Source organism: Lissotriton vulgaris, chromosome 9, assembly GCF_964263255.1.
Source record: "Lissotriton vulgaris chromosome 9, aLisVul1.2, whole genome shotgun sequence".
NCBI classification, from domain to species: Eukaryota; Metazoa; Chordata; class Amphibia; order Caudata; family Salamandridae; genus Lissotriton; species Lissotriton vulgaris.
This window is the reverse complement of record NC_141697.1, coordinates 473708467-473722151: the sequence shown is the minus strand read 5'-3', so window position 1 is coordinate 473722151 and position 13685 is coordinate 473708467. Positions and strand designations below refer to the sequence as shown.

At 44.6% G+C, this 13685-nt stretch overlaps 1 protein-coding gene across 1 annotated transcript in view; it reads left to right on the top strand.

The window, feature by feature from the left end:
* The first annotated feature begins 7635 nt into the window (after nucleotides 1–7635).
* Nucleotides 7636–13685, top strand: part of ZBTB1 (zinc finger and BTB domain containing 1) — a 69832-nt gene continuing 63782 nt past the window's right edge. The window contains exon 1 of the mRNA XM_086937925.1: nucleotides 7636–7915. The gene's annotated coding sequence lies outside the window, so the exon portion shown is untranslated. The remainder of the gene's footprint in view (nucleotides 7916–13685) is intronic.

Here is a 13685-nt window from a genome sequence, read left to right as displayed (position 1 = left end):
AGGGGAAGGAATAGAAAGCGTGCTAAAGCAATTCCCCACTGGTAAAGCTGTGGGTCCCGATCAAATTCCGCTAGAGTTCTACAAATTTTTTTCTCTGCTCTGGGGGCCAATAAAAGCCATATATTGTGTCAAGTGCAGAAAGGAGACGCTCCCTCAGATTCATGGGCCTGGGCTAATATTATAATTTTTCTTAAGAAGGGGAAACCCGCAAATGAGATGGGATCCTATAGGCCCATAAGCCTTATGAACAGCGATACGAAGATCTACTCTAAGATATTGGCCAAACGGCTTAGTAGTATTACAGAGAAGCTGATATCCCCCAGGCAACACAGGTTTATTCCAGGCAGAGGAACGGCCAACCATGTTCACAGAGTAATTTCTCTTTTTGATGGAACATCTGTTACCGGAGACCCTATCGCGCTTATTCTACTTGATGCCAAGAAGGCGTTTGATAGGGTCTTCTGGGGGTATCTATGGGACTCTCTCGAGTGGGTGGGGATTGGAAAGGGCTTTATCGAGGACATTCTGGCACACTATAGAGACCCCTACCCGATCCGATTAATGGGAGGTCCAACGGATCAAATTCATATCACACGGGGAACTCGACAGGTGTGTCCCTCTTCTCCTCTCTTATTTGCGCTTTACAAAGACCCCCTAATCTAGAAAATTTAAGCCAACACAAGAATTCAACCCATTATGCTTAAGGGTCTAAACATCAAAATTCTGGGGTACACGGATGATCTAGCAATTATAACACCTAACCCATATGAAGCACTAAAAGAGTTAGAGACCGAGGCAAACATAATTGGGGTGGTTTCAGGCTACTTGCTCAACCGGAATAAAACGCAAATTGTTATAAACAGTAAGATCTCCCTGTCGGATCCACGTGTGTCGAGATCGGCAGTCTATTTAGGTGTTATTGTAACCTCCGAACTGGGTAAAATTGTAGAAGAAAATCTGGTCCCAGCAATCCAAAAGGGGAAGAAGGATTTAGATAGGCTAAATAATCTGCATCTTTCAATTGTGGTACGGTGCAATATTATCAAAATGATATTTCTACCAAAGTTTTTCTATTCTTTTTAGAACAATACCCTTAGAGTTTGAAAGTCATTTGTTTAAGGGGATGGAAAAGATGGTTAATATGTTTATATAGGCACATGGAAAGACCAGAAGGGCGCTCAGATTCATGTCCCTACCCAGGGATCAGGCAGTGTGCAGTCTCGGATTTAAAAATGTATTATTTGGCTGCAGTAACTCAGTATATCCGGGGATTGCTTGATGGAAAAGTTGTGGGTCGGTGGAGAAGCAAGCCCCCCCCCCCCCCCCACCCCACCCCCACCCTCCCAGATATATACAATTTGTTATTAGGGAAAGAGGCCTTTAAGTGGCTTTTGAAATACAACTATAAAAAAGTTAAATTCAAGACCCTAAGGGCGGCATCTTCTGTATGGACTATTGTTAGGAAAAACGTAGGGCTAGGTAGGATGAGTTTTTATACACTGCTTTTTGGAAATCCGTCATTTCCTGAAATATTTCATGATGAAGTCATGTTGCGTTGGAAAGCATAAGGAATAGGGAAGATTGGGGATCTGGTGGTTTCATGTAGAGTAGTACCGTTTGAGATGGTTCAATTGACCGGAAAGAATTTATCAAATATCTACAGGTCGGAAACTATATTGTTAAAAAGATAGGGGGGAAGAGCCTTTTCTGTAGCCACCATAATGGAGGCGATAAGGGATCCAGAGGGTTGTACCATTACTCAGATATATGGAGGGCTGAGAAGTTTGCTGTCTGATGATCTAAAGAAACACTGTGAAAAGTGGCAGCAAAGGCTAGGTAGAGATGGTGCAGTGTTCTTTGATTCACTTGAACTGGGTCACTCCATTCTGAGGTCGACCGGGCTACAAGCGCAGCCTTATTTTTTTTCCAACCAATTTTATTGGCATTTTGTATAACAATGTAAACAAGGTAAACATCGTATCATTGTGACATGTAAGACATTTTCATTGCGGTTGCAGGTGTTCTCCCCCCATTTGGTTTGTTAGAAAAAGGCAAGCCCCCAACAGTGAGTGGGAATATCCGGCAGGAGCTGTGTCACTTGGTCAAACTGTGACAACCCGATCAGGCTGGAAAAAGCATGAACTGGAGACCACAGGCAAGTGACAGTCTAGGTGCCCAGGTGTCGACTAGTATGGGTGCGAACTTTGTTCCCACAGTGAGTGTTCGGATGAAATTGTTTAATCAGACACATGAGGGTGATCTGTGACAGACTGTAACTAAAAAAAGGTTGCAAAATAAATGTCGGGGCCTGGTTTGGATGGTGATGTTGAAGTATCGGTTGAGCATTGTGGTGATTGCAAAAAAGGTGAGAAAAGGTAAAGGGTTGGTAGACAAGCATGTGGAGGAGTGATAACTGATTCTGGGATAGGGTGGCACAGCATGCGCATGGGTTTTAAAGGCCCGTTTGAACGCTCGAGTGGGAGGGAGCTTAAGTTTGCCTTGGTGGTGGTTGATGTCCATTCAAAGTGGCTGGTGGTGAAATCTCTTAGAGAAATTACCACAAAAGCAACTATACAGACTTTGGAGGAAATTTTCAGGGAAGAGTGATATCCCTGTAAGTTGATGGTTTCATCAGATTAGAAATTGTCTGGAAATGTGTGATATCAAGCATTCACACACTAGTTTGTTTAACCCACAAGCCAATGGCATTGTGGAGAGAGCTAATTGCAAGGTGAAAGGGGCTATTCAAATGGCAGTGGCCAATAGGAAAGATGTTTAAAGAAAAGTTCCAGCAAGGGATTTTTTTATAGAATTTTTTTTTTTTTTAAAACAATATGGTACAGTCTATATTACTTAAGACTATTGGACCGAAGCAATCAGCCACTATTGTGACAATTAATTTTAACTTAAGACCTTGCAAAGGCTACCACACTAGCCTAGAAAATTTCACCAAATGCAATGGTAGGTCTATTCAACAAATAAAGTTAGAAGAAGAAAAAGAAGAAGCAACACAAGGAATTATTTGTAAGAAACTTGTTATTTATCTCTTCAAATCAGATTCAAATTATGAAAGGGTTCATGTTGGGAAAGAATGCAAAAAACTCTTAAGTATAGGGAAACAATAAAATCAATCCATCAATACATAAGAGAGAGTCTAGTCTGTAAATGAACAAGGGAATAACTTCTTTTAGAAATAAACAGAAAGTTTGGATGCAGATGTAGACATAGACTTTGGTGTCGACGTTTCGGTCTCACACGTTTAATCCAAAGACCATCATCAGGACGATAAACTTTTAAATGCAGTATGAATGACCCTCATAGTACAAATGGAGAAAGCACAGAGGATATTTTGAAAGTACAGTACCACTTGTACCCTTAGGAATTCCACAAATTATCCCTTAGTTTATGATCCACGTATTGATCCAAATATGTAAGTCGATTCTTGATTAAAGGTCCAACTGTGTTGTGAAAGTAACAGACGCTCCGGCTCGTTGGGAATCGGGTCAAAGGCGAACGCGAATGCTTTCTCCATTTGTACTATGAGGGTCATTCATACTGCATTTAAAAGTTTATCGTCCTGATGATGGTCTTTGGATTAAACGTGTGAGACCGAAACGTCGACACCAAAGTCTATGTCTACATCTGCATCAAAAATTTCTGTTTATTTCTAAAAGAAGTTATTCCCTTGTTCATTTACAGACTAGACTCTCTCTTATGTATTGATTTTATTGTTTCCCTATACTTAAGAGTTTTTTGCATTCTTTCCCAACATGAACCCTTTCATAATTTGAATCTGATTTGAAGAGATAAATAACAAGTTTCTTACAAATAATTCCTTGTGTTGCTTCTTCTAACTTTATTTGTTGAATAGACCTACCATTGCATTTGGTGAAATTTTCTAGGCTAGTGTGGTAGCCTTTGCAAGGTCTTAAGTTAAAATTAATTGTCACAATAGTGGCTGATTGCTTCGGTCCAATAGTCTTAAGTAATATAGACTGTACCATATTGTTTTAAAAAAAAAAAAAATGTTTCTATAAAAAAATCCCTTGCTGGAACTTTTCTTTAAACATATTGCCTGCCCGATCCCGCAAGGATTTATTGGGTTACCCACTCCTCTAAATCACCAATAGGAAAGATGTCAGGTCGGCAGTCATGGATTTGGTATGGGCCTAGCATACAACTAAGAATGGATATCTGGAGAGGTCGCCTTTGATTTGATGCAGGGAAGAAAAGCTGGCACAAAGATTTTACCAGCATGGATAAAATCTTTATTGAGCAATGAGGGTGAATATCGTTCTCCCAGAGGGGGCAGGGTAGAGAACATTTGTGTGGGAGATTATGTGAAAGTAAAGTCAGACTGGGTGGAAAGTGATTGAAAATGTTTCGTGGGAATTTCAAGATCAAAGAGATGTATCAATATTTTGCAGTGTTGGAGAATGATAAACAGTGGAATTTGAGAAAAGTGGCATAGTATGGTGAGGCATGTCATGTGAAGGTGGTAGAGGCGGATGGTTGTATTTGGTTTGTGTTAATATAGGATGATGCGGTATAGGGTAGTGTAATATAGAGGCCCCCAGGGCAACTGGGTTTGGGAATAATGTGGGTAGAGAAGAAAATGGAAGAGGTGAAAGCCGTGAGGAGCAGCTGGAGATGGTGCCTGTAAAAGAAAAGCAGGAACAATGAAGGACACATAATGGCTTTCTATTTCATTTTGTATTATTACTTCTTTATTACTGTATTTTTGTTTTATGTCTTCTTGTTGGGAATACTTTATATCCTGAGCTGGAGTAGGTTCCATCCAGCTCAATAATGTTGTTTATGCCATATGGAAGGGTGTTGGGTTATGCCTTGCAATGGAGTTCCACACAAGTCAGTTGGTTAACTGACTAGTGGGGGAGGACTGCGTTTGGCTTCTTCCTTGAAATAAACTTAAGTGTTCATATTATATATTGTGGATTGGTTATTCACAAGAGTAGTCAACACTGATGTTCTAACTCCTGGGACCGTATTTAGGACAGTGGGGTTGGATCAGGACAGACACAATACAGTTATGGTAGCACCGCTTTTCGGTCAAATTTCAAATTCTGCGTTAAATATTTTTTCTTGAAAAAGGGGAAACGATATGTTATTTTTGGGCTGCTATCCTTCGGGTTTTAGTCTCTGTAATCCCTAGCTAATTCCCTGACCCTTTCACTATGTGTAGTGCATGTTACTTTTTTAGATCATTGACTGCTGGGCGAAGGGAGTACATAGATTTGGCGATTAAAGAACATTCTATGGTAATGGTGCAACTGTATGAGTAAAGTTACATTAGCTTCTTTCTGTGTCATGCCTCCGTCTTCTTTCATTGAGCGAAAGCAGGGGGTCAAATTTAAGTTTCTGAGATAGAGTGCAAATGGCTGCCTGTGGTCAGTCTTCAATGTCCCCATGAAGACAAAATCCCTTCTCTATCAAACTGGTCATACAAGGAATAAAGGTGGTTCTTGATGCAGTGCACCGGTACAATAGTATAACACAAAGCGGATTATTCAATTGGTAATCCATTTCAGCTGCATTAACAAAAATTAATTAAAAGTGAGTTAAAATACCTAACACAACTTACAGTGTGTCATGCTATGATCAAGTAGATGCAACTTGTACACGAAACATTACTGCCAAACTGAGAAATCTTTTCATATTGCTCTTTAGTAATAACCAAAGGACCTAGATCTAAAGAAAACCAAATTTGTAGATGGTACAAAACAAAGATCATCGAACAGCCTTCTACTAAGTGAAAAAGCAATCTTCCAAAAAGGGGACAATTTTCCCTCATTTGCAGTTAATGTTAGTGGATTCAAGGCTCAGACAGTGCATCCGCAGTTGCTGATCTCTGCGAGGGCTTCATAAGCTGTGAATATGGAACCCTGAGGTAACACTGCAACGAAGGACAGCATAGCTGGAAAACAGGAGTGGAAGAGGCCGCCAAGGAGTAAATGTATGGACTTAGGAAGCAAAACATCACCATCCCCTGAAGAACAGTGCCTCACCCAGGGCACAAGTCCCAAAAAAAGAAGTGGGGGTACTAACCAAGTTAGCCAGTATGCAAGTGACATCATGACATATGAAATCACAGCAGGTGACATTGTACGTGGCATCACAGAAAGTAATAACTCATGCCTCACAGGAAGCAACATCAGATCTTAACACCCCAAGCAAAGTTTAGCAGTTTTATCATGGTTACATCTGAGTGCATTACAAGATTTAACAAGTGAGATGTTATGTTGGGGTTGTGTCAAAAAAGTGATGCAACCCCAACACAAAATCTGGGCCTCAATATCTTATGGGGTTAAAGGCACCTGCTGCATAGATCTCTGTGTGCCCAGCAAATCTCAGGGTATAGTAATGATGGTAAGATAACTCTGGAAGTTAACACATTTGCTGGCGAGTTCCGTTGTTTGTCTAGCCTCAGTTTTAAATCAATGTTGCATAGAGGGTTAATGTGTCGCTTGCAATCACATCATGCAACATGCAGATTTTTCTTTTTATGTAACGAGGTAAGTGGGTTACTGCGTTTAACACAAAGATCCTTTAGTTACTTGCAGTTCATAAATTGTAATCCTTCTAATATAGCACAGTGAGCTATGAAGGGAATTACTCCTACATGTTCTAACCCTCACCTTCTCATATATCACATCCTGTACATTAATTTACACACATACGCTTTATTGTCCATGTATGTTTAAGTATGATGTAAAGTGCTCCGACACACTGCATTGGGATTAGTAGTGGAATAAGAGAAATAAAACAAAATAGTGGTATTTAAATTAATATTTGTGTAAATACCTCGACAGACCAACATAGTTGACAATCTTACAGTGCAAGAATATTTCTTATGTGGGACCAAACAAAGTAAAAAGCAAGTCTCTCGAGTCCCTGTGAAGTGGCCTTTATTTCCCTCTATTACATTTAGGCGTGAGGCTCCAGATAGCTCCCAGTCAGGATACTGGAACAAACGGAGGACTGATGGCCCCTTAACTTCGGCCTTTGTTTTGGACCAGCAGGAATTTAAAATAAGAAATGCCCCTCCCTGACTGTCCCTTGCTGTTCGGAACGAAAGCAGAGCAGTGCAGGTGCTACTGAATGTGTCCTGGTGTCTGAAACCTACACAGAGGAATTCAGCATATTTTGGTGAGGCACAACTTCTTGGCAGGGTGGACTTGGACGACATCCACCCTGTGAAATAGTGGGACAACTTAATCTACCCCTGCGTACCCGACTTGTGCCCTAACCTCACCCACACCTGCTCCGCGTAGGAACGAGACGCAAAACCAGCTGTTGAAAAGCAGTGAATGACGGAGTCGTGTCACGCATTGTAGAAACACGGCACAGTCGCTAGTCATTTTTGCAGATTTATATAGCGCGAACAAGACTCGAAGGTATCAGAGTGCTTTACATGAGCACCACTTGCATTACAGACGGACACGGATAATGTCCGCGCCTTATAAACATGCACAAAATAAATGTGTGCGGCACCAGCCAGACTTGAACCCCAGCTTCTAAGGGAAGCGCACGTTACGCGACTCAGGACGGGTGGTTGTCGGCGGCGGAAGTGTACTTTCTATAGCAGCGGCGCTGAGTACAGTCCGGATGGCTGTCGTCGGCGGAAGTTTTACTCTCCAGCGCTGCGCTGGATGCGTGAGTGCTGGAAGGGGTCACAGGAAGCGACACTCTTCTGACGAAGGCCAGGCGGAAGTCTGCTCACCAGAGTTGCGGTGCAGGGGGTTGAAGTGCTGGCGGGGTGTACTGGAAGAGACGCACGATTAAGACCGGGTGGCACTCGTTTGGCGGAAGTCTTTTAACACCGGTCTCGTTTTCATGCCCGAGTCAAAGGGGCTCCTTATTGACAGAAACGGACAGAATATTGGATGCAAAACAGGTACATTTTATGTCATTGGTACCCCTGTCAAGAAGGGAGGAACCCGGGGAAGTCACGCGCTAGAAAATAAACCGCAGTTTAGTTCTCCCACACAACACTGCAACAGGCCAGATCTTAGCAGCGGCTGCACTGATGTGAGGGAGTGCTCTGCACCGCAACGTGTCGCCTGAGCAGCGATGTCTGCTATGCAGCGCATGCACAGCAGGCGACTACGCAGGCATCTCTTGGGGGTCTGTCACACGTCAGCTGTTTGACTGTGACATATCGATCATTTTCCCTTGCTCTTCCAGCGGCATGTTTAGTTGTTTGCACTCATGGCAATATGTTGGTAAGTCTAGGACACCTCCTGAACTGTGCCACTGCTCTTTAATACCAAACAGCCCAATCCGAGAGCTGTACTTCAACCAACATAGCTCAGCTCACCCACCGCCGCCCAATGATCCGCCTAACATTCCAAACTCCATTAGGACTGCCTGAAGAAACTTTCATTCTTGACATTCCTTAATATACAGTGGAGGTACACAGAACGAGACAAGACCACAACAACACGTCCACACAATACAGAAATACAACTTAAAAAAATAAAACATTTGGGACTTTTATCATTGCTCTAAATAATCTAGATCTGGGTTTCGAATAGTAAATGAGCATCCAGAGTATTTTGAAGTCAAAGTAGTACCTTTTGCTTCCCGCCTCAACAAAACCATTTGGTGTTCTCATGGCACAATTTATGCCGAGATTCTGCAACGTGAAAGTCTGTTGCGTCTTGATTTATTTGAGTAAAGAGTTTTCAGACCACATAATTCTTATTTCAAACAGTACGTACATTCTGGGCTTTATTTCAATCAAACACACAAAAGGTTATGCAAGGAATGCTAGCAGTAAGTCTAACCACTGGCTATTGCTCTGGGTAGCTTTCCAATGCACCGTTCTGGTGCTCACTGTGACCTCAATTTGAACCCAGCCATGTGCAAATCAGCCTTGACCCTGCTCTAACAAGAATAGTCCAGCCTGAACTGCCAGGCAGAACACCAGCAACTTAAGACTGGTTTCGTCCTGCTTGGGGCTCTTTAGTTGGGTGTAGCTTAGTTCCAGTGGCACAAAGAGCACGATACACATTTCTGGGCATATCCTTCCATTTAGGGCATTACATCAAACACACAAAAGGGGAGAAAATATGATCGGGTACAAATTGATCTGACACGGTAGGCAAACATATGTTGGGTTGTAATGCTACCAGAGTGATTGCTAGTGATTAGACTTATTGCCAGCGTTCCTCCCATCACCCTTTGTGTGTTTGCTGTATGTATTTCAGTAAAACAGCACAAAGGAGTGTTTCCAATATAGTACATTTGACCATTTGCTGTAAAAAAATAGTGACTACTAAATCCTACAGATGTTTTTGTCTAGTGTACAATATGTGAGGCTTGATTGTTCTCCAGCATCATTAAGAAAGCTGAACAATCAAGTAAATAAAGTAAGGACCTCCTCGGCAGCGTGTGTAACACCAGGCTGAGCCCTCATCAGACTGGCTAACGCCTCCCAAGGAACCCCTACATCTATGATATTGCACATAATCTATCAAGCAGAACAGCACACACCTTCCACCATTCAAAGAAGAAAAGAGGAATGGACCACATAAAGTGAATAATCAACATATGTACACTCCCACACATCTTACAATATTACTAAACAGATGCTAACATATAAGCTACGGCTACATTCAAACACATGTATACAGTGCCAAAGCAACACTGAAAAAGCACATTCAGAACAGATAGACAGGCTGCAATTAGATAGACTAAAGAGGTACACTGTACTACATACTCAATTTTCTCAACCAACACACCACCATGAAATAACTATATTGCAAATACACCTTGGTTTCACACTATCACCAGTTGGCCAAGCCAGCACTTCATGTTGAGTGCCAGAGATGTAAGTAAACCAATAACAATGAAACAGCACGCAGATAACTTGCCAAAAGGAATATCAATCGGCAAACATTGTATTTTCTTTCAGATGGGACCGTGTACAGTGCCTTTCAACCACATATATAGAACTTCTGTGAAAACAGGACAGTGATGGGTTTCTGTCATTCCCTGCCATACTGTAACGCTTGAAAACGTGACCTTGTTTGGAGTCTTCCAACTCCACACATGATGCGTCTTGCAAATTTCCTAATTATTGCAGTATTATTTTTTTTCCTTTGGTTCCCACGCTCAACCACACGTAGTATTTGGTTTATCCTCAACCCCATTGTAACGGAGTGTATTTGGGAAGAACAAGCAGGCATTCTGCTAGTTTAGGAGAGGGATTAATGGTATTAAATTATATAGAGGGATGACTCCAACAGGAGCATATGTAGTAAAAAATTTTGTAGCATTCGTATCAACAATTTTCAATTCTTTAAAGGATACAGGTGCAAGGATTGTGCTTCTCTTTCTTTACAGAGTAGCCAGTTAAACTTTAATAGTAATAAAACTGCAAATTACATGAACACATAAAGGATACGTATTTCAATCTTAACAGAAAAACTGCATAAAACTACTTAAACTTGCCTGCTTCCTAAAAAGGTTTCTTTTAAATCCTACCTGTATTCGTGTTTGTTGAGCTTCCCCAGAACGCTCATAAAGCTAATGCTATTGGTTGGGGGGGATTTTGTGGACTGAGTCAGTCAGAGGTCCTGCCAGACGCTAGTCTGGCGCCGGCGTGGTCAGTAAGAGGTCACTGCGTTTTTTTTTTTTTAAATTGTATGTGAATTTGCCTGTTTTGCACAAAATTGCTTTACATTTGTATGCTTCTTAAACAATGTTCTTTTAAATCTTTCCTGTATTCTTGTTTGAGCTTTCCCAGAATGTGCATACAGTTAATTCTATTGGTGGTGGGGCGGTGATTAGTGTGCCCAGACAGTCAGAGCTCCTGCCAAACAAGTCTGGCATCAGCACGGATGCGTGGCCAGTAAAAGGCCACAACATTTTGTTTTTAAAATAGTATGGGAATTTCCCTGTTTTTCACAAAACTTCTTTAAATTTGCCTCCTTTAAAAAAAAAAAAAGTCCTCTTAAATCTTACCTGTATTCGCGTTTGAGCATCCCCCAGAATGCATCAAGAGCTAATCCTATTGGTTAATGGGAGGGTTAGTGGGCAGAGACAGCCAGAGCTCCTGCCATACATAAGTCTGTCGTCCTGTATGGACAAGTGCAGCGGGTACCCCAAAGGCAAACCAGTCTGCGCCAGTGTGCATCCGGACAGGTCCAGGGGCCACCCACTCTACTTGTAAGCTTGTCAATTCTTCAGGTGAGATTATGATTCTTTCATCGGGCGGGTATCGACTTGACTCTTAACTTTTACTAAAACTCAGCACATTAGGAATTATTAACCCAAACTTTGCACCCTAACAATGGCCTCCTCTGCCATTAGTGATTCCCATTGACCAGTCACTGGAGCCTAACCAGAGGCAAATTAACATTCCTACTCTGGTGCCGCACAAGGAGAACACAAAATAATTTTAACATCGTAAGTGGAGGTGGTGTGGTGGCTATTATAAACAAGCATTTACAATGCAATGGTCTCGTCCTTGTTAAAGTTAGAGCTATTGGCATTGCTCATGACATTATTTTTGTTTTTAAAACATATAAATAAATAGCATTGTCATTTACAATGCCAATAGCTTAATCTTGCAAATACGAGACCTATTGCATTTGCACCCACACACAGTGCCAAACGCACCCACAGACAGAGCCACACACACCGAGCCACACGCACCCACACATACAGAGCCACACGCACCCACACACACAGAGCCACACGCACCCACACACACAGAGCCACACGCACCCACACACACAGAACCACACGCACCCACACACACAGAGCCACACGCACCCACACACAGAGCCACACGCGCCCACACACAGAGCCACACGCGCCCACACAGAGCCACACGCGCCCACACATAGAGCCACACGCGCCCACACACAGAGCCACATGCGCCCACACAGAGCCACACGCGCCCACACACAGAGCCACACGCGCCCACACACAGAGCCACACGCACCCACACACAGAGCCACACGCACCCACACACAGAGCCACACGCACCCACACAGAGCCACACGCACCCACACACAGAGCCACACGCACCCACACACAGAGCCACACGCACCCACACACAGAGCCACACGCACCCACACACAGAGCCACACGCACCCACACACAGAGCCACACGCACCCACACAGAGCCACACGCACCCACACACAGAGCCACACGCACCCACACACAGAGCCACACGCACCCACACACAGAGCCACACGCACCCACACACAGAGCCACACGCACCCACACACAGAGCCACACGCACCCACAGAGCCACACGCACCCACACACAGAGCCACACGCACCCACACACAGAGCCACACGCACCCACACACAGAGCCACACGCACCCACACACAGAGCCACACGCACCCACACACAGAGCCACACACACCCACACACAGAGCCACACGCACCCACACACAGAGCCACACACACCCACTCACAGAGCCACACACACACACAGCGAGCCACATACACACACAGCGAGCCACATACACAGCGAGCGACATACACACACAGCTAGCCACACACACACAGCGAGCCACACACAGCCACCCACACACACAGACACCCACACACACAGCCACCCACACAGAGCCACCCACAGTCATTCACATAGAGCCACCCACACACACACAGAGCCACCCTCACCCAGAGCCACCCTCACCCAGAGCCACCCTCACCCAGAGCCACCCTCACACAGAGCTACCCACACATAGAGCCACCCACACATAGAGCCACAAACAAAAAGCTACCCACACAGAGCCACACACACACAGAGCCACACACACACAGAGCCACACACACACAGAGCCACACACACACACACAGAGCCACACACACACACAGAGCCACACACACACACAGAGCCACACACACACGGAGCCCCACACACAGACAGACGGAGCCCCACACACAGACAGACGGAGCCCCACACACAGACAGACGGAGCCCCACACACAGACAGACGGAGCCCCACACACAGACAGACGGAGCCCCACACACAGACAGACGGAGCCCCACACACAGACAGACGGAGCCCCACACACAGACAGACGGAGCCCCACACACAGACAGACGGAGCCCCACACACCGACAGACGGAGCCCCACACACCGACAGACGGAGCCCCACACACCGACAGACGGAGCCCCACACACCGACAGACGGAGCCCCACACACCGACAGACGGAGCCCCACACACCGACAGACGGAGCCCCACACACAGACAGAGCCACACACACAGACAGAGCCACACATACGGACACACAGAACCACACACACAGAACCACACACACAGAACCACACACACAGAGCCACACACACAGAGCCACACAGACCGAGCCACACACACACACACACACACACACACACACACACACACACACACACACACACACACACACACACACAGCCACACACACACACACAGACAGAGCCACACACACACACACACAGACAGAGCCACACACACACACAGAGCCACACACACACACAGACAGAGCCACACACACACACACAGACAGAGCCACACACACACACAGACAGAGCCACACACACAGACAGAGCCACACACACAGACAGAGCCACACACACACCCAGCCAGAGCCCCACACACACCCAGCCAGAGCCCCACACACACCCAGCCAGAGCCCCACACACACCCAGCCA